Source organism: Monodelphis domestica, chromosome 6 (genome assembly GCF_027887165.1).
Source record: "Monodelphis domestica isolate mMonDom1 chromosome 6, mMonDom1.pri, whole genome shotgun sequence".
NCBI classification, from domain to species: Eukaryota; Metazoa; Chordata; class Mammalia; order Didelphimorphia; family Didelphidae; genus Monodelphis; species Monodelphis domestica.
The window spans coordinates 308,941,153-308,964,363 of record NC_077232.1 but is presented as its reverse complement, the minus strand read 5'-3'; the positions used below and the strand labels follow the sequence as shown (position 1 = coordinate 308,964,363).

At 46.5% G+C, this 23,211-nt stretch overlaps 2 long non-coding RNA genes across 2 annotated transcripts in view; one reads left to right on the top strand and one right to left on the bottom strand.

Moving 5' to 3' along the window:
* LOC130455143 (uncharacterized) overlaps positions 1 to 21,768 on the top strand; it is a 33,425-nt gene extending 11,657 nt beyond the window's left edge. The window contains exons 3-4 of the long non-coding RNA XR_008913071.1: positions 1,108 to 9,268; positions 17,579 to 21,768. This is a non-coding gene — a long non-coding RNA (uncharacterized LOC130455143). The remainder of the gene's footprint in view (positions 1 to 1,107; positions 9,269 to 17,578) is intronic.
* LOC107649258 (uncharacterized) lies at positions 9,888 to 17,089 on the bottom strand. The gene is made up of 3 exons (XR_001622718.2): positions 16,897 to 17,089; positions 16,194 to 16,510; positions 9,888 to 10,520 (listed from the first exon to the last, which is right to left on the bottom strand). It is a non-coding gene; the product is annotated as an uncharacterized LOC107649258 (long non-coding RNA).
* Positions 21,769 to 23,211: the final 1,443 nt, after the last annotated feature.

Sequence of the window (23,211 nt, the reverse complement as noted above, 5' to 3'; positions counted from 1 at the left end):
AGAGGTGATAGCTCTCATCCTTTCCAGTTCTAACAATCCAACATCCTGTGATGGCTCATGGATGAAAGGATATCTTTGTCTTCTTGGCTCAGACTGAGAAGTTCTGCTTTTTGTCTAGTGTTAGAGGCAGTGATTCCAAAGTGGTGTCTCACCTGAAGTCAATCAGCTAAGCGGGACCCCTGTCAAGCTCGAAGGCAGGGGTGTACTGGAGCCAGCAATTGCTCAATTTTCAGCATGAGCATTTATACTCAGAAGTGAGCACATGCTACAAATCAGGGCTTGGTTTACTGTTTTATTGATTGTCTAGGCTTTACAAAGGGGGGAAGAAAGTGTCTTGAATGCAGATTAAACTTTAGAAAAATGTCAGTATACTTTTGTTTTCTTTTTCTGGAGAACCTTTGGAGGACCCTTATCCTCCGAGCGTTTTGGAGAGCAAGGGCTGCTCTAACCAGCTTCAGAGACTGAAACACTGGTTTTGTGAGTACTAATTGAATTAGAGAAAGTAAATTAGATATAATTGGAGACCGTCAGAGGAAGCCATGCACTAAACAGGACTTGCTTTCTTGATGATTACTTGGTAGGAGAAAAAGGAAAAAAAAAACTGCAGAAAGCATTCCGGCTCAGATTCTTTGGGTTAATTCTGCTGGACTGAGAGACTCATCTGAGGGCATCTCATGTTCAGGGTGTGGCTCCCTGGAATGGGAGCATGACTCAGGGACGGAGGAACATTCTTTGGGGCTGAATCCCTTTTAACATATCCTTTCTGGTGTAAACATTCTGATTTTGGATTAATTTGGATATTGCTCCCAGGCAGCAGGTCGGGTATCTTCTTTGAATTGCCATCCCATGAGCACTTAGAAGGATGCCACAAATGACACAGGCATGTAGTGTGCTGAGCTAGCCTGGTGGACCTTGCATGACTCTCTCAGGCCCTGGGTTTGGGAAGATGCTGCCTGCTATTCCTTTCTATGGAGCAAAATAAGGAAAGCTTCCAATAGAAATTCTGATTCTTTTTATTGACCTCCCGATCCCAGATTGTCTTTTCCTTTCCTGTTCTCCTCCCCTTCTTCCTTGAATTTCTAATCTCCTTTCTCCTTCTTCTTTCAGAGACCTCCGCTATAGATCCTGCCACCACAAAATGATTCAGCTAATGTGGTCTTGTCTATAGAAAGGCAACGGAGACTTCTTTTCCACTGCATGCCAAGTACGGGGGGCTTTTGCACCAGCCTAGAAACTGAAATGCCCTCCGTTGCTTCTCTCTTTTCAGCCAAACGCGAGCTCCTTACTTTTGGCTGTCTTCTTCTGTGTTATCCTGGTGCCACTGATGCTTCTTTATTCGTCCGTTCATGCGTTCATTTGGTCCGATGCAGTGTGGTTTGCTGCCTTCAGAATGTTTAGTCCACCGGCCCATCCAGCCATCCAGAATCAGGCAAGCAGCCAAGCACTGCTCTGCTCGCTCCGGCTAGCCCCAGGGCCGCAGAGGCCAACATGGAGTGGTCCCAGGGGCGCCCCCGCACACGCACCTGTGCAGGTACATGAGTATACTTGGAGATGCGCTCCTCTAAAGGAGAGAAGGACAGAAACGGCGGCCGAGAGAAAGGCAGCGAGCTCAGAGGGAGACGGCCAGGCTGCCATGGTGATGGTGGGTCCGCTGCTGCGGCCGTGGAAGGGAGATGGCGGCTGTTCCGTCCATGGCCTCCCCAAGCACCCGAGGGAGCGGTCAGCGCTCTCAAGGCCGCAGCGCTGTGTTCTAGCGGCAGCCTCTCTCCTCCGAAGGGTCTCGGCCCCTCCCGCCCCGGCTCCCACATCCTTGTTGGTTTGCTCTCTCCAGCTGCTAAGCTCCTCAGCCGGGCCGCGCTAGTCGCCGCTGTGCAGCCCAGGCGCAAGGCTGAAACGGACACCAGGAGGCCCTCCAGCCCTCACAGGTCAGGGGTTTGTGTGGCCCGAGCCTGCACGGACTTTGGCCCGGACAGCATCCTGGTTCCGCCAGCCCCCCTCGTGTTGGCATGGAAACGCATCTGGGCAGTGTTGACTCCCAGGAAGTGGGGGGCCCGCTTTTCCTGGACTGTCTTTCGATGCCCCAGTTCCGCTCTCCAACACCAACCCAGTATCAGGGGCAGCCTTTGAAGGGGAAACGAGCTCAGCCTGGGGGAGGCCTTGGCAGACCTGGCAAGGCTTCCGGAGACACGACTTCTCCAAGAGGTCACCGGCTGCATTCGTGCGTCCTTGGGGAAGAGAAAAAAGAGCGCGACTCTGCTCTGCACAATCGCTGCTGCGGAGAAAACAAGGGTATATGTAAATAAACACGAGGAGGAGGCCGTGCGCTACTGCACAAGGAGCTCTGGAGCCAGGGGTCCTGGGTTCAAATTCTGACCCTGGCCCTTGCTACGCGGCTGAACTCGGGTGAGTCGCATGACTTTGGGCCTCAGTCTCTTCTCTAAAACCAGATGGCTCCTAGAGTTCTTTGTAGCTCCAGCTCCATAATCCCATGCTCCTAAGACAAAGATGAAGATGAAGCGAGAGGGGAGGAACAAGCGGTGCAAAGGGACGGGGAGCGCCGGGGCCCAGTGGAGGCAGGAAGGCAGCCTGGGCCTGGTCTCCCAGAGCCTTCCTGAGACTGCAGCACGTCTTGGCGCTTTCAGGCCAAGCTTCCCAGAGGGCACGCAGGACCGGAAGGCGCTCGCTCAGTTTCTCTGTTGCCCGTCCAGGCCCTGGGCCTGTGTGCCCCGAGCCCTGACTGGGGACATCCGTGGCTGCCCTACTCTCGACTCACGCTGTGGTCGAGCTCTTTCTCAGTCCTTGTTTTGGGGGGCACGTGAGCCAAGCACGGAGCTCCAAGCCACTTCTCCTCGGGATTCTGGCGGAGAGCCAGAGAACCAAGGAGACACGGCCCTCTCGAATTAGGCCCCACCAGAGAGGGGTTCCTTAGTGGGGGGCCCAGAGGTACGAGCGGTTCTGGCCATTCCACAGGCAGGCTAACTGGGGGAGAGCACGCCAGGAGGACAGAGGCCACCTTCTGGAGGGCCACCGATGACGTGCTTTCCCCTTTTCTGTTCTCTCAGCCAGGAATGAGGAAGTCTGGGCACTGTGGGTGCCGGCCCCGAAATCCGGGAAGCATCGGGCGACGCGATTCCGCTGTGAAATTCCGAAGGGTAACCCCAGCGAGGACGACGTGCCGTTAGTTCAGGAGGGGGAACCGTCTTCCAGCTGCCACTCGTTAGAAAGCCCAGGAGCGGCCTGGGATGGCCTCCCCGGCCCCTCTCCTGGCCCGCAGCCTCCACGCACAGTGACCGTCTGTACACACGTGAGCCTTCTGGACTCCAAGGTGTCGAGGGCCACCGCTTGGATAATCCACAAGCTCACAGGGCCCGAGACGGCGCTGGCGCAGCCAGGCGCTTGGCCCTGGTCCAGGCCCCAGGGAAAGACTTGTCTGGGGGTGCACCGGGACGCCGATGGAAGCCACACGCTGCCGTAGAGGACCGACGGGACGGCCCGAAGCACGGACTTTTCTCCAAACCTTCACGTCCCAGGCGTGAATCTGAGTCTTGTCTCCGACTTTTCTGAGGCTGAGATGTTGGCTGCCACGCGTCGCCCCACGTCACGGTGTTTTCAGCCGTGTTAACTCTAAGCTCCGCAAAGGAGCTCAGCCGCAGCCCCACGGAGCCAAACATGGCCAACACCAGCCCATTTTGGGGGGCTCTTTATGGCTGTCTGAAAAAATGTCTCAATAAATACTCACACCGCAAGGCCTCCATCATACTAGAATTTTCGAGCTTTGATTCTTGTGAAATAATAATTAAGGGACTGGACTTGAAAGACATGAGTTCAAATCCTGCCTCAGATACTTTCTAGTCGTGGCAAGTCCTTTCATCTATTAAGGCTCACTCATCCTTTATCAAATGGGGAGGTTGGGCTCGAGTGCCTCTAAGGCACTTTCTAGATCTAAACGTATGACCCTACGACGCTTCTTGGAGAGTCCATCCTTTTAAGTCTTGGGCATGGAGTCCTTCTCTGTTGGCAAACAAACCGGGCAGATGTAGGAGAAGGAGCAACCCTCCCCGCTCCACTCCAAGAGGTCTACAAAAGGGAAATGAGGAGAAGAAGACTGCTATATGGCTAAGTGCAGAGTGCTTGACTTAGAGAAAGGAAAACTTGGGTTCAAATCAATGATTCTCTAAGATCGAGTTATGAAACAGCTGCCAACGTATAGCCAGGGAGGGTGTTCCCGTACCAGGAATTCCCTGCATGAAGAGGATCCCAGGCACAGAGCAGCACAGAAGTTTACATGGATGCTGGGCCTGTGATCTCATTGGAAGGGGGAACTCTCAGGGGAGAAAACTCCTTCACCAGTGCAGGTTGCTCTTCTTTGCCACTTCAAGGCTCAGAGCGTCCACCTGAGGTCACTGGCCAGGGGTATGAAGCCGGTATGGTAGAGGCAGGATTCAAACCTGGGTCTCATTTGGTTTGGAGACTAGCTCTCTATCCCTTTGTATTGCAATCAGTCAGTTAAGAATTTAGGGCTTATTATGTGCTGGGTGATATGTTCAGGCCCGGGTATGCGACAAAAGGCCCAAACGATGAAGGGAGAAGACAGCTTTTTGCAGGGCTCAGACAAGTTTCTGTCTTTTTTTTTTTATTTTATAGAATTTTATTTGATCATTTCCATGCATTTTTCATTAAAGACAAAGATCATTTTCTTTTCCTCCCTCCCACCCCCCGTGGCCGACGTGTGATTCCACTGGTATCATATGTGTTCTTGACTTGAACCCATTGCCATGTTGTTAGTATTTGCATCAGAGTGTTCGCTCCGAGTCTTTCCTCTGTCATAGTTTCTGTCTTTTCTGAAGACGTTTGAGCCGAGCAAGCACGGTGCTATCCCTTCCTTCCCTGAGGAAGAGAGCGCCAATAATGTGAGAACTTATTTTGTGTGATTACATAAGGTAATACTGATTGCTTTCCGTCCTTCCTTAGTGAGGGAGGGAAGCAGAGGATGGATGGAGAGAATTCAGATCTCAAAGTAAGATAAAATCAATTTAAAAAAGGAAAGAAGAGAGAGCCAAGGATTTCTGCAGAGGGGAATCTTGGAGCAGACAAGGAGCATCGAGGAATCCGAGTCTGGCACAGATGGCAGCATCTGATGGACGTGATGCAGAGCAGACACCGGAGGGAAGCAGATCTAGAGAGAGCCGCATGACAGAGTCATTATAAGACGTGGTAGCCAAGCAGAGCCTTGCTCGCGTGTGCGGTACCCTGGCTATATGTGCTTCCTTTGTGTGTACCTCTCCATGCATAGGTCCTGGCCACCGGTGTTCCCCATTTCTGGGCCCTTCCACACGTCTCCAGGCCACTCGTGTTCCTTGTGTGTGTAGCTCTCCCCGAGGGTTTCCAAAGTGTCCCTTCTTCCCATTAATACCATACAGGCTTGAGAGAGAGAATGTCACAGTTTGGTAGGGAAATGCCTCATTACTACCCTTTTTACCGAGCCTTTTCATTAAATGGCGTTTATTCTACCCTCTGGTTGACTAGTGGTGGAGCCTGTAAACTATGGTTTTGTAGGATTTGGACCCACAGTACGTCCTGAACTTGGGAGAGCTATTCCATGGGGCGGGGGGAAATGGGAATTTACTAGGAGAAGGGGGACATCCGCAGATGTACAGCCGTGTGTGTCTCTCGTTTCCTTTAAGACTCCGATGCAACTTCCCGTTCTTGATCATTCTTGATCGTTTACTCCAAATTATTCTGGATTTATTTTGCACATGTTTTAAAATTATTTAGTTAGGTATATGCTATCTCCTCCGACGGAATGTCAGTTCCTTTGTGTCTTTCTGTCTCTAGAATTCAATATAGTGCCTGGCGCAAAATAGACACTTAAGAAAGACGTCTCTTTTCTTCTTCATGTTAAATTTGCAGATTATTTCCCTACTTCTTCCTTTAGGGCAGAGACTATAACTTATCCAAGGCTTGTATCCTTCCCAGCATCCAGGAACCAAGGCTGCTTAATAAAGTTTTATTGATCGGAGTCTAATTTGTTGAACTGGATTGCATGGAATACCACAAGGCAGACTAGGATCAATGGTCAAATGAGAAGTCTAGACAACTAGTGTGTGGATTTATGTGAAGGAGAGGCGACGGTGAACAGGAATCGAGGCAACCTTCCTGGAGGAGGCAGGTCTTGAACTGGATGGTAAAGAATGAAGATGTGCGTGGAAGAGAAAGAGCACTCTGGGAGCAGGTCATGGTGGCTGAGGCGGACCAGTGAGTAGACCAGTCTGGCTGGAGTGGCGTGGAGAAAAGAACACCCCACTTGTCTGTCTCTTTCTGTTGGTCTGTCTGTCTTATGTATATTCATTTGAAATATTTCCTCTTATTTGACCTTCGCAGCAGCTTATAAAGGAGCTAGCTTATTGTTTCTTCCGTGTCTCCTCCTTACAGGTGAGCAAACCTGCTAACAGGGCTTGGCAAAGGTTACCCAGCTAGGGAGGAACAGGGCTGGCAGAAGTTTGCTGTTCTTGCCATTACTCCAAGCTAAGGATGGAAAGGGAGGTTGTGTATCAGTTCAGTTTCGTTCCATTCAACAAGAACTAATTAAGCCCCTACTATGTGCTAGGCATTGCTCCAGTGGCTAAGGAGACAAATACAAAAGTGAAATAAAGAGTCCCTTCCCTCAAGGAGCTTATATTCTATTGGGAGGATATAACTGGTCCAAGCAATATTGGGGCATAGTAACGACTGGGGAGGATGGAGAGATCATTCCTTAAATCTGGTGAAGCCAAGCCTCTTCTTTTACAGATGAGGAAGACAAAGCACAGAAAAGTTAAGTGAATTGCTCAAGGTCACACAGTGGGTAAGTGTATGGGGCAGGATTTGAACCCTGTTCTTGACTGCAAGTTCAGGGCTTTATGGTAAAGTATGGATAGAGCCATTGGCTTACCAAAGACCCTCCTACTTTCTTTTGTTCTGTGTTTCTTTGAGACTCTTCTGAAAACTGCTGCTGTCTTTGGATTAGTCACTCCATTGGTGTGGCAAAGTCATTAGGCAATTTTGTGGGTGCGCCTTCACAGGGGCTAATTACTTCCAAGAATCTGAGGGAAACGAAATACTTAAGCATTCTGTTCTCCCCCCTCCCTCTCCTGCTCCCTCTCTCTCTCTCTCTCTCTCACACACACACACACATGCACATACACATGCACACACACATGCGCACACCCAAATATATATATATATATATACACACACATATATATATTCATCCCGCTTTCCTTTTTTGCCTATAGCTCTATACAATGTATTCCATTTGCTCCTTGTCCTCTTGGCTGATTTCCCCATCTTAGGTGGTCGTCCCCCATGATCTCTGGGATCCTTCCACAGGGCCTTTATTCGAATGCAGGAAAAATGAAGAAGAAAGCGTCTGAAGTGGACGCTGACTATGGACTTCAGAAGCCGATGGAACTGAGCTGGCCAAGCTGCAGGGCCGTTGGAGAAATACTGGAAAATACCAGCTCGAAAAATCTCCAGTTTCTCAACTCTCCCCTAATTTGACCAACACAAGTCATCAAAGTTCGGAAGCCAAGGATGGAAAGAAAACACAAACCACAATATTTTCTCCTGTCTGCACCTGCCAAGAAGCATGCAGAGTTTGCTCAGAGCAACTCGTCTTGCCTATTTGTATAATTCTGAAGGACCTCAGACAAGGAATAGGGGTCAGCTCACAGTACTTTCTGACTTATCAAGGATCCACAGCCTAGGGGTGATTGGTTGTCAAACTACAAACACTGATCAATCAATGAATATTTATTAAGTCTCTGCAATGTTCCAGGCACTGTGCTAAGGGCTGGGGATACAAAAAGAGACAAAAGATAGTTTCTGCCCTCGAGAGGCTTATACTCTAAAAGGAGAAATAACAGGTAAGCGAATGAAACAAGAACCTTTCAGCTTGACAAAGAATTGCCTTTAGCAGTTAGGCACCCTTGGATATTGAATATTATAGGATCTATAAATTTTGAGCTGGAAGGGACCTCAGAAGCCATTCAATCAAATTACTTCATTTTATAGATGTGGAAACTGAGGACCAGGGAGACCTCCACTGGAATGCACCACTAAGAGGTATAGAAAGAAGGAATGGGGATAAAGGAAGTGGATTGCCTAGGGTCACAAAACTAGTAAGCATCTGAGGTGAGACTTCTAGGCACTCCAAGTTCCAAGGACTCTAGGTCTTCTTTTCTTGAAGTTCTATGACCAATCTATTCATTATGCTGTACTGCCTCAAACAGGGTAGTCTCATGGGTCGATTTTCAATTTTTTTCCTTTTGTCTTTTAAAATTTTATTAAAGAAGATTTGAGAATTTCTAATTAGTAAAGTCTACATGGGCTTAAAAAACAAGCTAAAATCCCTCCTCCCACTATTTTAAAAATATATCAGACTATTTGTCATCCTGGCATCCCCCAAAAGCCACTAGCAGGAAATGACCTTTTCATTCTTATCTGTAATTCTTCTACCCTACTTATGCCTTCCCTATCCCAAATAGGAAGAATGTACATTTCTGTAACTTTTTATGTTCATAAAGTATTGCTCCTTATGACCATTTGCCAAATCAAAACAGTTAAGAGGTCTGACTGTGTCACCCAACTGTGCAAGAAACTCTAGAGACTTCTTTCCTCAAGGATGAAATACAAACTCCTGAATAGCTTTTGAAGCCCTTCACAGTCTGGGTCTAATCTGTTTTTTTTTTCCAGGCTTATTTCATAAGATTCTCCTTTATATCCCCTACATTCTGACCCAAATGGATGATTTCCTGCTAACTGCTGAGCCAGAACTGAATGAGTATTGGATCACAATAGATGAACTTTCTCTGTCTCTCTCTCTCTCTGTCTGCCTGTCTCTCTCCTCTCTGTCTCTGTCTATCTCTGTCTCTCTGTCTTCCTCTTTTCCTTGTTGTTGAGCAAGTAAGTGACAGCTATGGGCCTCCAGTTGGGAAGAGAAGTAGTGACTGCCTTATCTCCCCACCGGACACCATGTGGCTGTTAATCCATAGTACGTTTGTGCCTTCTGTCTCTAATGAATTTCATTCTTTCTTAATCGTAGGTAAATGAATATTAAAGCCCAAAGGATCCAGGATATGATTGCCTGACTTAAAAGATCAGAAGAGTCACTAAGGGTCCTTTTAGCAACCAGAGTTAGTAGCCAGGCCTAACGAGGAAAGAGCCTGAGGGGGTAAACTCACCGACCCCCATCCAATTGTGTGCCAGGAGTTGACACCATATCTTGCAAGTAAGGGAACAACTCAGCTGTAGCCTACGTCATCCCCAGGAACTTGGTGGTGGGAGTGGCAGGGGAGACTGGGAAGAGTGTTTAGCAACCACTCACTACATGTGAGTCTACCCTCCTTTGGTGCTGTATAGAGCGGAGAGTATATTCTCCGTTTGGGGTGCTGCTACACTTGGGTCCACGCTATGTTTTCTCAATAATGGATGGTAATTGGTAGAATGATATTGGGAAGATATTGACTGGTTGATTGATGTTGGGGAAAGTCCCTTTAATGGGGCTTATGAGAAATAATACTAGAAAACCCTCCAGTCCCCAAGAATTACGCCTAGGAAACTGAGGGTAGCAGTTAGTCAAACACCTACAAAGAACCAAAGCTTATATATAACCCTTTGTATATATTTCCCATATAATTTTCTACATACTTGCTTCCTCCAAAGAATATAAGTTCTTCATAGTCGGAGACTCTTTTAGTTCCATCTTCCTATCGCCAGCACTTAAAACAGTGCCTGCCATACAGTAGGCATTTAATAAATGCTTATTGAGGGGAAATGAATTAAACAAGTCTACAACATAGGTAGTAGAAATATCACATCCATATTGTATAGAAGTTTACTCGCCCCAAACTGCCTAGCCAGTAAGTGGTGGGCCGGGACCCCAAGGACCTTGATTCCAAGGCCCCCATTCCTTCTACTTCCACCACTCTGCTTCCCTGGCTCTGCTCACTTACAGAGGTCTCTTAGTAAGGAAGCACCTGGTACTCTCGTGGTCTGCAATCATTGGCTTTCACTGGGAAGGTCGCTGCGGATGGAGGCGACTTCAGGAGAATTCCACCCCAGGCCTTCATTTTCTGTGCAGATCTCACACTTGATGGCTGTCGCTGGGTGATATCAATGGCGACCAGTAGTCTGTTTGCAGAGTGCGGTCACAGAGGGCTTCCTTAACAGAAAGGCTAACTGCCCAGCCTCTGGCCGCAGACCTAGAACGCCTGTTAAAGTGAGCGCAGGCTTCCCTGGCTCATTTCCACATTCAGTTCCCTGAACTTGTGTGCTGGGGTTGTGTGCATGGTCAGTGGTTTGTCTTAGAGACGGGAATGGGCGGAAGAGAACGATTTGTCCGCAGAGCCATGAAGGTGGCTGAAGCAGGCACCATGGAGCACTTGAAGCTTGGTCAGGTAGTGCGGAGGCCAAGGTCATCCACTGCCTCCTGGGCCATCGCCCGTCTTCCCGACTTTCGTCCTGCCACAGGACTTTGATGCCTGAAAAAGAGAGGGAGCCTGATGACTTCTACAGCTCTGCCTCAGTGAAATCCAATTCACAAGCAAGTCCAGTCATCGCTCTCATTTGGAAGCCATTGGTCCTCTTAGGAAACTGAGAACGAGCCCCAATGGAAAGAGCGCATTAAAGGATACTCAAGGAATACGTCTAGGGGTAGCCTGGTAAAGGGGTAACGACTGACCCCCTCCCCCCCAAAAGAAAAGAGATAGTTACGCAGGGCATATTTTGAAGCTGAATCTCCATTATTAACATTTTCTTTGTTACTTTAAGTGTAGAAAACATCAAAACAGTATGTCAAGGCCTGATTTCTGGCATTTGCCTATTTCCAAAGGATAAATGCTTACAATGAAAATTTAACAAGTGACTCTCCTGAGTGTGCTGAGTCCCGAATACATCTGTCAGGTCATGCCAGACTGCACTGGGCTTGGTGGGTCATAATCTGATTTGCCCTCAATGTTAAATATTGGCAATGGTCGATCTAACCCAGTAGTTTGTGTGTTGAGTGTGGTTTGGAAAGATGGGTTTGTTTCCAGAGAATGTTAAAAGTCTGCCTCCCTTTTGTGTTTTTCTCTGAGTAGTTGGGTAAAAAAAGGCTACGAATAAAGGAAGAAAATAAGGAAACATTTTTTCATGAGGAAATCAAGTTAAAAGTATCGTGTCTGCACTGCCCGGCAGTTTCTCCTTGCTGTCCTGGTGTAAGGCCTTTGAACCTTGAGTTCACTTGATTCTTTATCTAGTAGAGTTGTGCAGACTGGGGGGAGAACGGACCATGTGATGGCCCAGAGTCTCACAGACCACATGACGGCCCAGAGTCTCATGGACCACGTGACAGCCCAGAGTCTCATGGACCACGTGACAGCCCAGAGTCTCACGGACCACGTGACAGCTCAGAGTCTCTGCTACTCCGGCTTCTCTTGAGGCACCGGTGAGCGGTGGCAGCTCTGTGTCTGGGCAGGTTAATGAAGGACGTTTTTCTAGCCCACAAGGCCATTTGGGTGATCTCAAAGCGAAGTGGAAGCGTGCTAAAAGTGATGCTCTTGGTAACATCCCATCTCCCAGCTCTGTTCTGCAGAACAAAGCATTCAAAGACAAGACTGGGAGAGAGGCTCTCTGGCCAGACTGTCAGGAGGGCCAGGGGCCGGGTGTGGGTGTGCCTGGGGTCCCCAAATTTAGAGGACAGCAATTTAGAAACATTTAATTACTCTCCAGGACCTCTCACTCCTAAATCACACCAGCCAGCACTTCTATAGCCCCATCCTGTGTGCCAGGCAAGCCGGGTGCCAAGCACTTTACAAGCATGATCTCATTTGATCCTCACAACAACAACCCTGGGAGGCAGGGGCTAAAATTATCTTCATTTTACAGCTGGGGAAACTAAGACAAGCATCTTAAGAGATCAAGCCGGCTAGTAAATGTATCTGAGGTTAGATTTGAACTCAGGTCTTCCTGACTTCTGGCTATTTAGCTCACATCTTGAATAATAGCTGTCTGTAAAGAGTCACAGGACCACCTTTCTTCTCTCAGCCAAACTGGAGAGAAAGACAGCCGTTGTTTTCACATCCTGAATTAACAGGCTATTTTGAAGACAGGCTTCAACTGCTGGCCCCAGGCACCCAAACTCCCAGACAGGCCTCAGCCACCCAAACCTGCCATGGAATCTGCACAGTGCAGTAAATCAGTCGCTCTCCATTGTTTCTTTGGTGTCTCTGTGGCCTGTTTCTCCCATTCATGCTTTGTAAATGCAAGTAGGGAACCAGTGATGCCCCACGAGGACTAGCACATCACTGTTCCTTTGGGTCTCTCAGCAATGGGTGATGAATGGCTGAACAAATGCAAATCACGTCACCATCGTCATTATCATTATTGTTAGCGTTAATGCAGTTCTGGAAGGTTTATTTTATCCTCACAACAACCCTGGGAAGTCTGCATTATTATCATTCCCATTTTACTGGAGAGGGAACTGAGGCAAACACAGCTATTTGCCTAGAGTCACATAGCAAGGAAGTATCTGAGCTCAGATTTGAATTCAGGTCTTCCTGAGTCCAGGACCACTGTGCCACCTGCCTGCCCAGTAGAAAACTGGCACAAGTACAACATTTTAGAACAACCCAGTACTGTACAATGAATTGTCTCCTTCCTTCCTTCCTTCCTTCCTTCCTTCCTTCCTTCCTTCCTTCCTTCCTTCCTTCCTTCCTTCCTTCCTTCCTTCCTTCCTTCCTTCCTTCCTTCCTTCCTTCCTTCCTTCCTTCCTTCCTTCCTTCCTCCCTCCCTCCCTCCCTCCCTCCCTCCCTCCCTCCCTCCCTCCCTTCCTTCCTCCCTTCCTTCCTTCCTCCCTTCCTTCCTCCCTTGCTTCCTTCCTTCCTCCCTCCCTCCCTTCCTTCCTTCCTTCCTTCCTTCCTTCCTTCCTTCCTTCCTTCCTTCCTTCCTTCCTTCCTTCCTTCCTTCCTCTCTCCCTCCCTCCCTTTCTTTTTTCTTTCTTCCTTTTTATCTCGTTCTTCCCTGTCTTGTTTTTTATTCTCAATTCAGTACAATTCCTTGCTCAGAGATTGATTTTGGAAGAAGTGAAGAAAACATGAATGAGAACAGCTTGATTTAAAGGAGGAAAAGGACTCAGTATGAAAGAAGAAAAGGATTAATGACTTCAAGAGAACATAAAAAGAAGGTAGGGTAGTTTTTAGGGAAAGGTAAGTGAGAAAAAGTAAGAGGCAACCAGGTGACAGTTGATAGTGTAGGATTTGGAGTCAGGAAGACCTGAACTCAAATCTTGCCTTAGACCCTTCTTAATTTTTGTGACTCTGGCTAAATCTCTTGACTGCTACCTACCTCCGTTTCCTTATCTGTAAAATGGGGATCATAATAACACCTCTCTCCCAGAATTGTTGTGGGGATAAACAGCCGGCGTCCAAAAAGCACTTTGCAAACCTCAATGAGCTCCCTGAGTGTTGGCTGTTCTTATTGTAAAATGGTTTCTTCTGGCTAGGGCTCTGTTGGAGGCTGCTCAGATGGACTCAGTGTTCACTGGACATTTCTGCCTCCGTGCCACTTGGCTGGACAAGTGGCCTTTCCAAGATGCTGCTGTGGCATTCTCCTCCACGCCGGTCTACTGGACATTGATCAGCTGGCCACATAGCCCCTCCTGCTCCTGGCTTCTCACTTATCTGAGCTCCACCAGAAGGGAGTTTCCACGTGGAAGTTTCTGATGCTATTAAATTATAGGCCCATCTGAGCACCTCCTCTTCCCCTCCACAAAACCCCGCTTGACCAGAAGACACACACATTCTAATATGCCGTTAAATAATTCTTTAAAGACGGTCAAAATATGAAAGGAAAATGAGTCAAAGAGTTGTTTGATGCTGCTGCTGCTGCTAATTCATGAGGCAAACCAAGATGGTGCATTTCAGTCCTACCGGGGTCCCGGAGGATTAGTCCTCTCAGGGCAGAAAGGACTATGCGTGTGCCTAGACAGCTCACCAGCGAGGCACTATTCCCCATTTGAGCTTTGTAGACCCAAACAAAAGTGGGCATGTTTTCGGTTTATTTTTGTCTCTTTACTATCTGTGACAGGCTAGAAACTTTAGATTTTGTGTCTAGACGAGAGCTCAGAGGAACAGTTAGGAGAATTCTGAAAGCTGAAGTATCCGTGGTTTTCTTCCAAGCAGTCATTGTTTCTGGTTCATTGACCAAAAAAAAAAGAAAAAGGAGGCAGACAACTGAAGCCTTCTTTTACTTAGCCAGACACATCTGGGGAATCACTTTTCTCGAAACAGAGAACCAGAAACTTCCCCTTGCAGGAGTGCAAAAGATGGCCCTTTGATGGTGGCCGAGGGAGCTTGCTGGCTGCTCCATGAGGCATATCTTGGGAAGATAAACTCGGAGTGGGATGGAATCTGGCCCATCCCTTCCATTTTACAGATGAGGAAACTGAGGACCAAGGGGGTTAAGGTTCTTGTCCCAGATCCCACGGAGGTCCTTTGAGTCAGACTCAGTGTTGTTTCCCTGCCTTATGATATTGTTGGGGGGAAAGAGGGAAGAGGAGAGACAGAGACACAGGGAGAGGAAGGGAGGGGATACTAAAGAGGGATGAGGGAGGAGGAGGAGAAAGGAAGGAGGGGCAATGAGAGGGAGGGAGAAGTGGAGTAGGGAGAAGAAGAAGAGGAAGAGGTAGAGGAATGTCAAGAAACCTTGAATTGTGCCCGGTGGAGTTTTTGAAAGGTGCGCCATGTAGCTGGAGATGCATCCGCATGACCTTACCCCTGAGGAAGCCATCTGGAACTGGCATTCATTCCATCTGCAGGCCTCCTGATCAGGGGACGGGGGCCCGTGTTACACCTTTGTCTTTCGGTGGGGTTAACCTGCCCTCGGAGAGGCCCCAAGTTTGGCCTGGGGGGCCCCGGGTCTGCCTTGGACTGCCACTGCACATTCTTCTGGCCAGGTTCTCTTTCTTCTCTCCAGAATTCTGTCCTAGAGGAGGGCAAAGAGTGACCCCATTCTTGCTGCACTGCATCTTTTTGGGGGGTGAAGGGGCATCGCTGGGAGCTGGGCAGAAACCTTGGCTTGCCCTTAAAACTGCAGCACACTGTGGACTGTGGATGGGGACCAGACCTGGAATCTGCAAAAGTCCAGGGTTCAAATCCTCTCTTTGGCACTTACTAGCTGCGGGATGGCTCAAATCACTTATGCTGCTGAACTTCAGTTCCCTCAGGATCCGGAGACTCCAATGTGATATTATGAGTAAAGGACTTTGTACACGTTAGGAGGCTGCTTCATAGGATTGCTGTGAGTTCATTGTTTTTGTTGTTTAGTTGTGTCTGACTGACTGCGGCCTGATTGGGATTTTCTTGGCAGTTTGTCCTTTCCTTCCCCGTCTCCTTTGACAGAAAAGGAAACAGAGGCAAACAGGGTAAAGTGACTTGCTCAGGGTTACTCAGTTAAAGGGTGTCTGAGGCTCAAGTCAAGAAGATTTATCTTACTGAATTCAAATGGGATCTCAGACACTTATTAGCTAGGTGACCCTGGGCAAGTCATTTTACCCTGTTTGACTCAGTTTCCCTTATCTGTAAAATGGCCCTTGAGCCTGTGAATCTGCATTGGTAATAATCTATATAAACTTTTTTTTTTTTTGCAAACTGAAAAGATACCTATCAGTAGCTGTGTAAGCTAGCATTATTATATTTGTAGTGTCTGAGGACACCCCACAACTATCGGGGTATATCCCCAGAAGATGGCTCACTCAAGTTTAAGGGGTGTTGTGCTTTTGAAGCTCTAAAGCTTTGGTTCATGAGCCCCTACCAACATATCTTCCATTAGTTGTCTTATAGAGAATGAACATGAACGGTTCAAAGCCGAAGGCATTTAATGAAACTAATGTAGTAATCAGAGTAGCAGCAACATGTTTCGCCATAGAGCTGGGACACCTTCTCCCTCTCTACATTTGGTGTCATCAGGAAGAGCAGACACTCATGGAGAACATGAGGGAGAGACAACATCCACTTTGAGAGCTGCTCCATACTGTCAGCCCCAAAGAGGCTACTCTACTGGCCCTGGGGCTTGTCCATCACCCCTAAAGTTACCTGCTGAGCCCCCCGGCGATGCCACCAGCTATTAGGCCCCAATAACACAATAACACACTGCTTCAAATAAAATGATTTTCTTACCTCCGCATGGAGTGGAATCTGAGACTCCCATTCTTGGGTCGAGATCCTGCTATAAACCTGGGTGTGTTTCTCCCACATCAGAAGTATGTCCAAGAAAAAGCTTGGGGAAAGGCAGCTCAGTGACGCAGGGCTCCTCATGTCTTTGGCGCTGGGGTCCTTTTCTCTTGGATACCACTCCTTTTGGCACTGTTGTATGATGCTAGCCTAGGTGCTCCCATAGTCTGTTTTGCTTGAGTTTCTGATACTCTCTGGTGTACCATTCATTGCTCCTCGCTGTTTTCTTAGCTGAAATCCTTAGTTAAGGTCCTGGTATGCTCCTTTAGCAAAAATAAATAAATAAATAAATCAGTATCTTTGACCTCACAGTAGCAGAAACTTTCCCTATTTTGTATCCTCAGAATCTGGACTCTATAGCCTCTTATCTCCTGAATAAGAGATTCACAGTCCTGAGCACCAACTGTTCAGTGCTTGGCCTTTTATTTTGCTGATTCTTTCTTGTTCAGGGGTTGATCCCTTAAGTCAGAGACTTTACTAGAGCTTATGATGACTGATTAATGCTATCTCTCCTCTCTCTCTCTCTTACTTCTCTGTCTCTGTCTGTCTGTCTCTGTCTGTCTCTCTCTCCCTTTCTCTCTCTCTCTTTCTTTCTCTGTCTCTCTTTTTCTCTCTCTCCCTCTTCCCAGATCCCTCTCTTAGTGCTCACCTTGATCCCATGGACATCTTACATGTAGGGAAGCTGAAGTTTTTTCACTGGCCAAAACAGAGCAAGCTGATTTTGCTACTATAGACTGACATTCGTAGTGAAAAAATGCAGGCTCGGTGGATGGAGAACATTGACCGTACCTCCTTGGCTTATCAGTTGTCCTGGCTCAAATTCATTCTCATGTTAAACTAGAGAGGTTTGGGGGAATGACTAACACTGAGTAAGTTAGTTGTCTGGACAAAGGGCTACTATGGTCTCTGTGAAGGAATAGAGGTAAAAAAACCAACGGCAACCACCACCTTATTTTCAGCCCAAGGGTGCTTTTTGGCTTTTGATAGGTAAGTATGGTGAGTATGATTGTCAGTTTGCCTGATAAGGTGAGGCTCTAGCCACTTTGGCCTATCATTTACTATAAAGCAAATGACTCTAAAGAGATGAAGTACCAAAGCAAGGAGCATACTTGCCCCTATAAGAATTAAATTTTAATGGTTTGACTAAAATATACGAAGATTATAAATAATAATTGTGGTTGCCAATTTAAAGTATTATTGCTCAAAGTTGAAATGACTTTAATAACTTTTATTTGCAAAGAGGTAGAAAGAATGAAAGCAGAGAAATACAAGAGGGTAGAGAAGACATTTGCCTATCTAATTAAAATTGCTCTGGTGTTTGACTCTGCTAGGACCTGTTGACCTTCAACTGGAATGAAGCTCTCTCCAGAAGTCAGGAAGGGAAAGCCAGCTATCCAATCATCCAAGTTCCCTCCAAGAGGCAGGTCAAGAGGATGACTTGAGCCAAAGGTGACTCCTGAGACCAACTTTCTTCCTTGAGCTGACCTCCTTCTTAAAGCCAAACTTCCTTCTTGAAGTCAACTTCCCTAAGCCCAGAAATTCAGGGCCTTTTATAGTGGCTCCACGTCCCTTCCCCTCTTCACAAGAGCAAATCACAGCTTCCAAATTGCCCAGCACTGTCCAGGGGGCAGTGTTTGTGGGAACCACTTCTAACCTTCTGGAGAGGTGAATACTCATCAAAAGGGTTCACAGATTCCTGGCTGATTGAGGTGTAAATTCTCATTTCCCAAGTGACTGAGTTGAAAGGGTGGAGAGCTCCTCCACCTAGTGCTAAGTAGGGTGTTCAAGCTTTTGTTGTTTCAATTCAAAAATAGACAAAGCAGAGTTAATCCTGTCTTCACAATCTGGTGAGGTACTAAGTAGGGGTATGTAAGTTATTGTTAACCAGGTGTTAACTCAAAATAGGCAAAGAGAATAAAGGATTTCTTTACATAAGTGTAAACTTAGAATGGACAAAGAGAACAAAGATTTCTCTTTTATACCCCTGTTATATTATGTATCGAGCAGCCATCATGAGGCCACATGAGACTAGTATAGCAATGCCTCAGACATTCAACAACCAAGGTAAACTTGACAAATTAACCTGGGCACTCTCAACCTTAGTTTCTTCATCTGAAAAAGGGGTATAATAATAGCCCCCAATTTATAGGGTTTTCACAGGGAACAAAATAAATAATACAGTGCTATATAAATATTAGTTATTCTTGTTAAGCACTTTGCAAATTTTAACATGCTATATAAATGCTAGTTATTTTTTCATTACTATTGCTCTAGGACAGACAGATAATAAGTCAAGATTCTGAGCGGAATCCTCTGATTTCAGATCAAGAACTCCTTCCATTGCCCATCATTATATAATTTTGAACTTTGTCCTTACCCGAAGCCTCAGTCTGCCTTTCCATGATTCAGAACCATTATTTCTTAAAAGTTACCTTCCACAATCAGCTCTGAATTTGCAGAATTCAATTCTACAGCAAGAAATAGTCCTCTCCTAGGTGGCACAGTAGCCTAATGTCTCACACTAAGATCCGGTAGCTTTTCAAACAAATAATTTTGTACAGCATTACTGGGCACGAGCTGGGCAAAGATCCAGCGAAGGAGACTGAAGAGTGGTCATGTAGTTAGGAGAAGAAACAAGATAGTGCCATGGAAACCTAGAGAGAAGAGAGTGGTCATCAGCGTCGGAGTACATAGAGAGGCCAAGGAGAGTGAGGGTGGGGAAAAGCCCATCAGATTAGACAATTACATTGGAGAGAGCAGTTTGGGTTGAATTGAATTGAATTGAAGGTAGGAAGCCAGATTGTACAGAGTTAAAAGCAGAGAGGAAAGGAAGAGGAGCAACCTATCATACATGGCTTTCTCAAAGGAGTTTACCCACAAAAAGGAGGAAAGATATGGGATAATAGCTAGTAGGGGATGAATGGATCAAGTGAGGGTTTTCTTGAGAATGGGGAGACAGGGGTAGCTTGGTGGCACAATGGATAGAATGCCAAGCCTGGAGTTGAGAGGACCTGGGTTCAAATATAGCCTCAGACATTTCCTAGTTTTGTGACCCTGGGCAAGTCACTTAACTGTGTTTGCGCTTCTCAGTGCCACTAAAAGGCACATAGCATGTGACCGCTAGTGTTTCTTAATTTCCTGCTCCATCTATTTTTGGTCTTAATGGTGAGATGTTGGAATGACCTTTACTGAGAAAGAGGGGCAGGAGAACATCCAAATAGATCTAACGAGACCCTCAGCCCTGGAACCCGGGAGGCCCAAGTCGTGGTGATTCCTTTAAAAGAACCCTTTAACAAAATCAAAAGTTTCCTACTGCTCTTCTGTAGTCACTTAATCCTACACTTGTGCAACGAGAGAAGTACTCAGAGTCAGGCGTGCTAGGCCTCGAATTTGCCAAGTATGCACTTTATAGTTTCCGTGGTTTCAAGTTATGACTACAAAAATAAATGGTCGCTGGTCTTTAAATGAGAAAAAAGGATTCCATTTTCGGTTCTCTTCTGCTGTTCTCTCTCTCAACATTTCTGTGCTCTTCTACTGGAAAATGTACGCGGCTGAAGCTCCTGAGGTTTTTTTAGCATCCTTTGATTCAAGAATCATTTGTCTGCTGGAAAAAATAAGCTGTTGCTGTGCTCTACGGTATTCTCTCCCAATGTAGAGCTAGTCCTTGCAGAGCTTTGAAAATGTGAGCCTACATGCGTGCAAAGGAGGGCTTTTGTTTGTAGCCTGAGCTCACTAAGCAGCCCATCCCCTTAGCCACCAAGGGCCCTTTCAGTGGCAGCCCAAGTCTTCCCTACTCCATTAGCTCACTGACTTGCACCGGGAAGACCTCTTTGAGCTTGTTAGATGATCAGGCGGCCCAGGCGTCCTCTTTATACCCTTCTTCCAACGTGTCCCTCGTAGACCTCTCTGGCTTCTTAGAGGCGCTGCTCTTGGGTGGGAACTCTTTCTTAGGTAACCGTGACACGCACCGCTGGGCCCAAGAGGCTCTGGGGCACGTGTCCCTCTTCCCTTTTCTTTAGGAGTCCCTTTGCTCCGGATCTGACTGAAGGTGGCACTTAGGAGTCAGACTCTGCCCCCTCTTTGGTTCCTCATCCCAACACCCTCTGCCACTCCTCGGGAAGCCTCGTTGTGATTTAGACTTTGAGTCGAGATCTCTGAGAGAAGGAGTGAAAAAGCTATTCTATATGGAGCACAAATCAGGCGAGGGGGGCAGGGATTTACTGCCTCTGCCGAAAAGAAATGCGAAACACAAAATATTCCCAACCAGAAAGACTTCAAATCAGATTTAATAACCAGGTGATCACCACTATTGGACTTTCTCCAGTACTTCATTAGGATTTAAAGCATTTTGCAGGACTGTTGGAAAGACAATGCCCATTTATTTCCCTTCCCTACTCCCTGCAGATGCCTTCCCACCAAATGGGCTAGGGATAAATGAGGTTGATCTCAAAGGGAGTGAACTTCTCCAAGGAGTATTTGCTCGCCTAGCCAGCAGTCAGATCTGGTCTAAGGATCCTGGATTCTCGAACCTCTCCAACACATAAGCTGGTGTCCTAGCCTAGATCTGTGACCCAAAGCAAAGAACAAACTCGGGAAAGCTAGCCCTAAACTCACTCTGATATGATCAACTGGCTCTCACCTCCCCTGATTCCGCTTCCCATCAGACCTCTTGTTATTCCAGATAGCATGACTACAGCCATCAAGTTGTTGTCGTGCAAACGAGTTTATGGAATTAGGGTTTCTTTTTCACCTTATCCTTTGAAAAGGAGAGACCAAGTCAATGAACATTTTAGGAAATGCTTCCTAGATGCATGGCACCATGGCAGGGCTGGCAAACAAAATCAAAATGGTCATCCTGTCCTCCAAGAGCTTACATTTTGTTGGAAAATGGGTGTGTGGGACTATAGAAGAAGCTGACGGTCTGGAGGAGCTAGAGTACAGAGAAAGTGAATTATCATGGTGAAGGCCTTCAGAAGCAACATAGATATTACCCAAAATGCAAATCAAAACCACTCTGTTATTAGTTCACATCTATCAGATTGCTTAAAATGTAAAAGGGAAAAGTGACAAATGTGGGAGGGGATGTGTAGACTGGAGACACTCTTGGTGGAACTGGGAACCATTTTGGAGAGCAATCTGGAATTATGCTCAAAGAGTTGTGAAATTCTATATACCTTTTGACCCAGCAATAGCACTATTAAGTTTGTTTCCTAAAATGATCAGGAAAAAGAAAAGAACTTAAATATTCCAAATTATTTAATAGCTCTCTTTATGGTGGCCAAGAACTGGAAATTGAAGAGATGCTCATCAGTTGAGAAATGGCTGAACAAGTTGTGGCATAGGATTGTGATGAAGTACTACTGAGCTGAAAGAAGCGACAAACAGGTTAATGTTGGAAAAACATGGAAGACCTACATTAAATTATGAAGAACGAAATGAGCAGAACCAAGAAAACATACTATATGGCAACAGAAAAAGTGTTTGAAGAAGAACTTGTGTATGTCTATCTCCCAAGAAAGAATTGATAAATAGTTTTATATTCAAATTTATCTTTTTTTTTTTTTGCCAATTGATGTTTTCTCTAGTGCAGGGAGAAGAGGGAGAGAGGGAGATACCTGGTAATTTTATGAAACAAACAAATAAATTAATTAAAAAATAAAAAAGCGGACATTGCCTACTTATAGACCAAGTCTGAAGCTCAATTTCATTCCAAGATGAACTTGCCTCCGTTTACACCTTTGTCCCTGGAAAAGAGAGTGAGATTGACTGTTTGTGCAACTCTGCCTCAATTAAATCCAATTCTTTTTTAAAAAACTCTTTCCTAATGCTTCTTATTCCTCCCTTCCTCCCACCCCAGATCCCAAGAATTTGGTGTATCTGTGGGACACTGTGCTCTTGGTTTGGGAGGTAAAATTAAAGCCTTTGCTCAAGAACTGAGTCTACTTGCTGATTGGAAAGGAGAACCAAAACGATGGAGAATTATTTGCTAATGTTAGGAAGATAACCAGCCATAGGGCTATTTCTGGGGGACCAACCTGCCAACATGAATTGGGATTGAGCAAGTGAGGGGAAAAGAGTCGGTTACATGAGGGAAAACACCTTTTTTCTATTCTGACAGAAATTGGCCTAGACTCGGGAAGTATTTATCTTATGAAGAAAGTAGGGATGGGTATTCCAAAAGAGGGGATCCTCTGTAGATCCCTTGGGAAATAACCGTATGTCTCTGTACCTCAGCAAGCCCTCCCACTAGAGCTGCTAGTCCTTCCTGAGCAGCCCAAAGAGAGGCTAAGAAAAGAGTTTTTAGCTATACTCATCAGAGGCAGAAACAACTACAGTGAGGATGTTAGAGCAGGAGAGCCAAATTCTGCCTGATTGTGACCTCCAGCATTTCTGCTGTTCTCCAGGCTTCCTTTACCATGCCCCAGTTCTTCATTCTGCAGCCTCTTCCTGCTCTGGAATTGACACATTAGAAGGCCATTCCTTCCCGTTGGACTTTGCCACTGAAGGGATGGCGCCTCTCAGAGCCTTCCTTTAAGGAGGGTGATCAGGCCAGTTATATCTCATTCCTCCCAGGGCTGCACTCTGGACTTCCTTTACCATGCCACATGCACTGAGTACCTTTGCCACACTCCCATCCCACCTGGCCCATTCAGCCTCCTTTTTTGTGCTGTCTTCCTCCATTAGAATGGCAGACACCATCTTCCTACTTGTAGTCCTGGTTGTTGTTTTTTTACCATAGGGTTGGGTACATAGTAAATGATTACTAAATGCCAATTCACTGTTGACTCTCCCCACATTTCCTAGCTTTGCCTTGGGCACCAGCCTTTCATATGAAGACTCTTTAAATACTTCAAATACTAAATGTCCTCCCCAAGCTATCTCTTCTCCAGGCTAAACATCCCCAGTTACTTTACACACTATGCTATTGCAAATCCCTTTGCTATTTTGGAATGCCTTTGGTTAT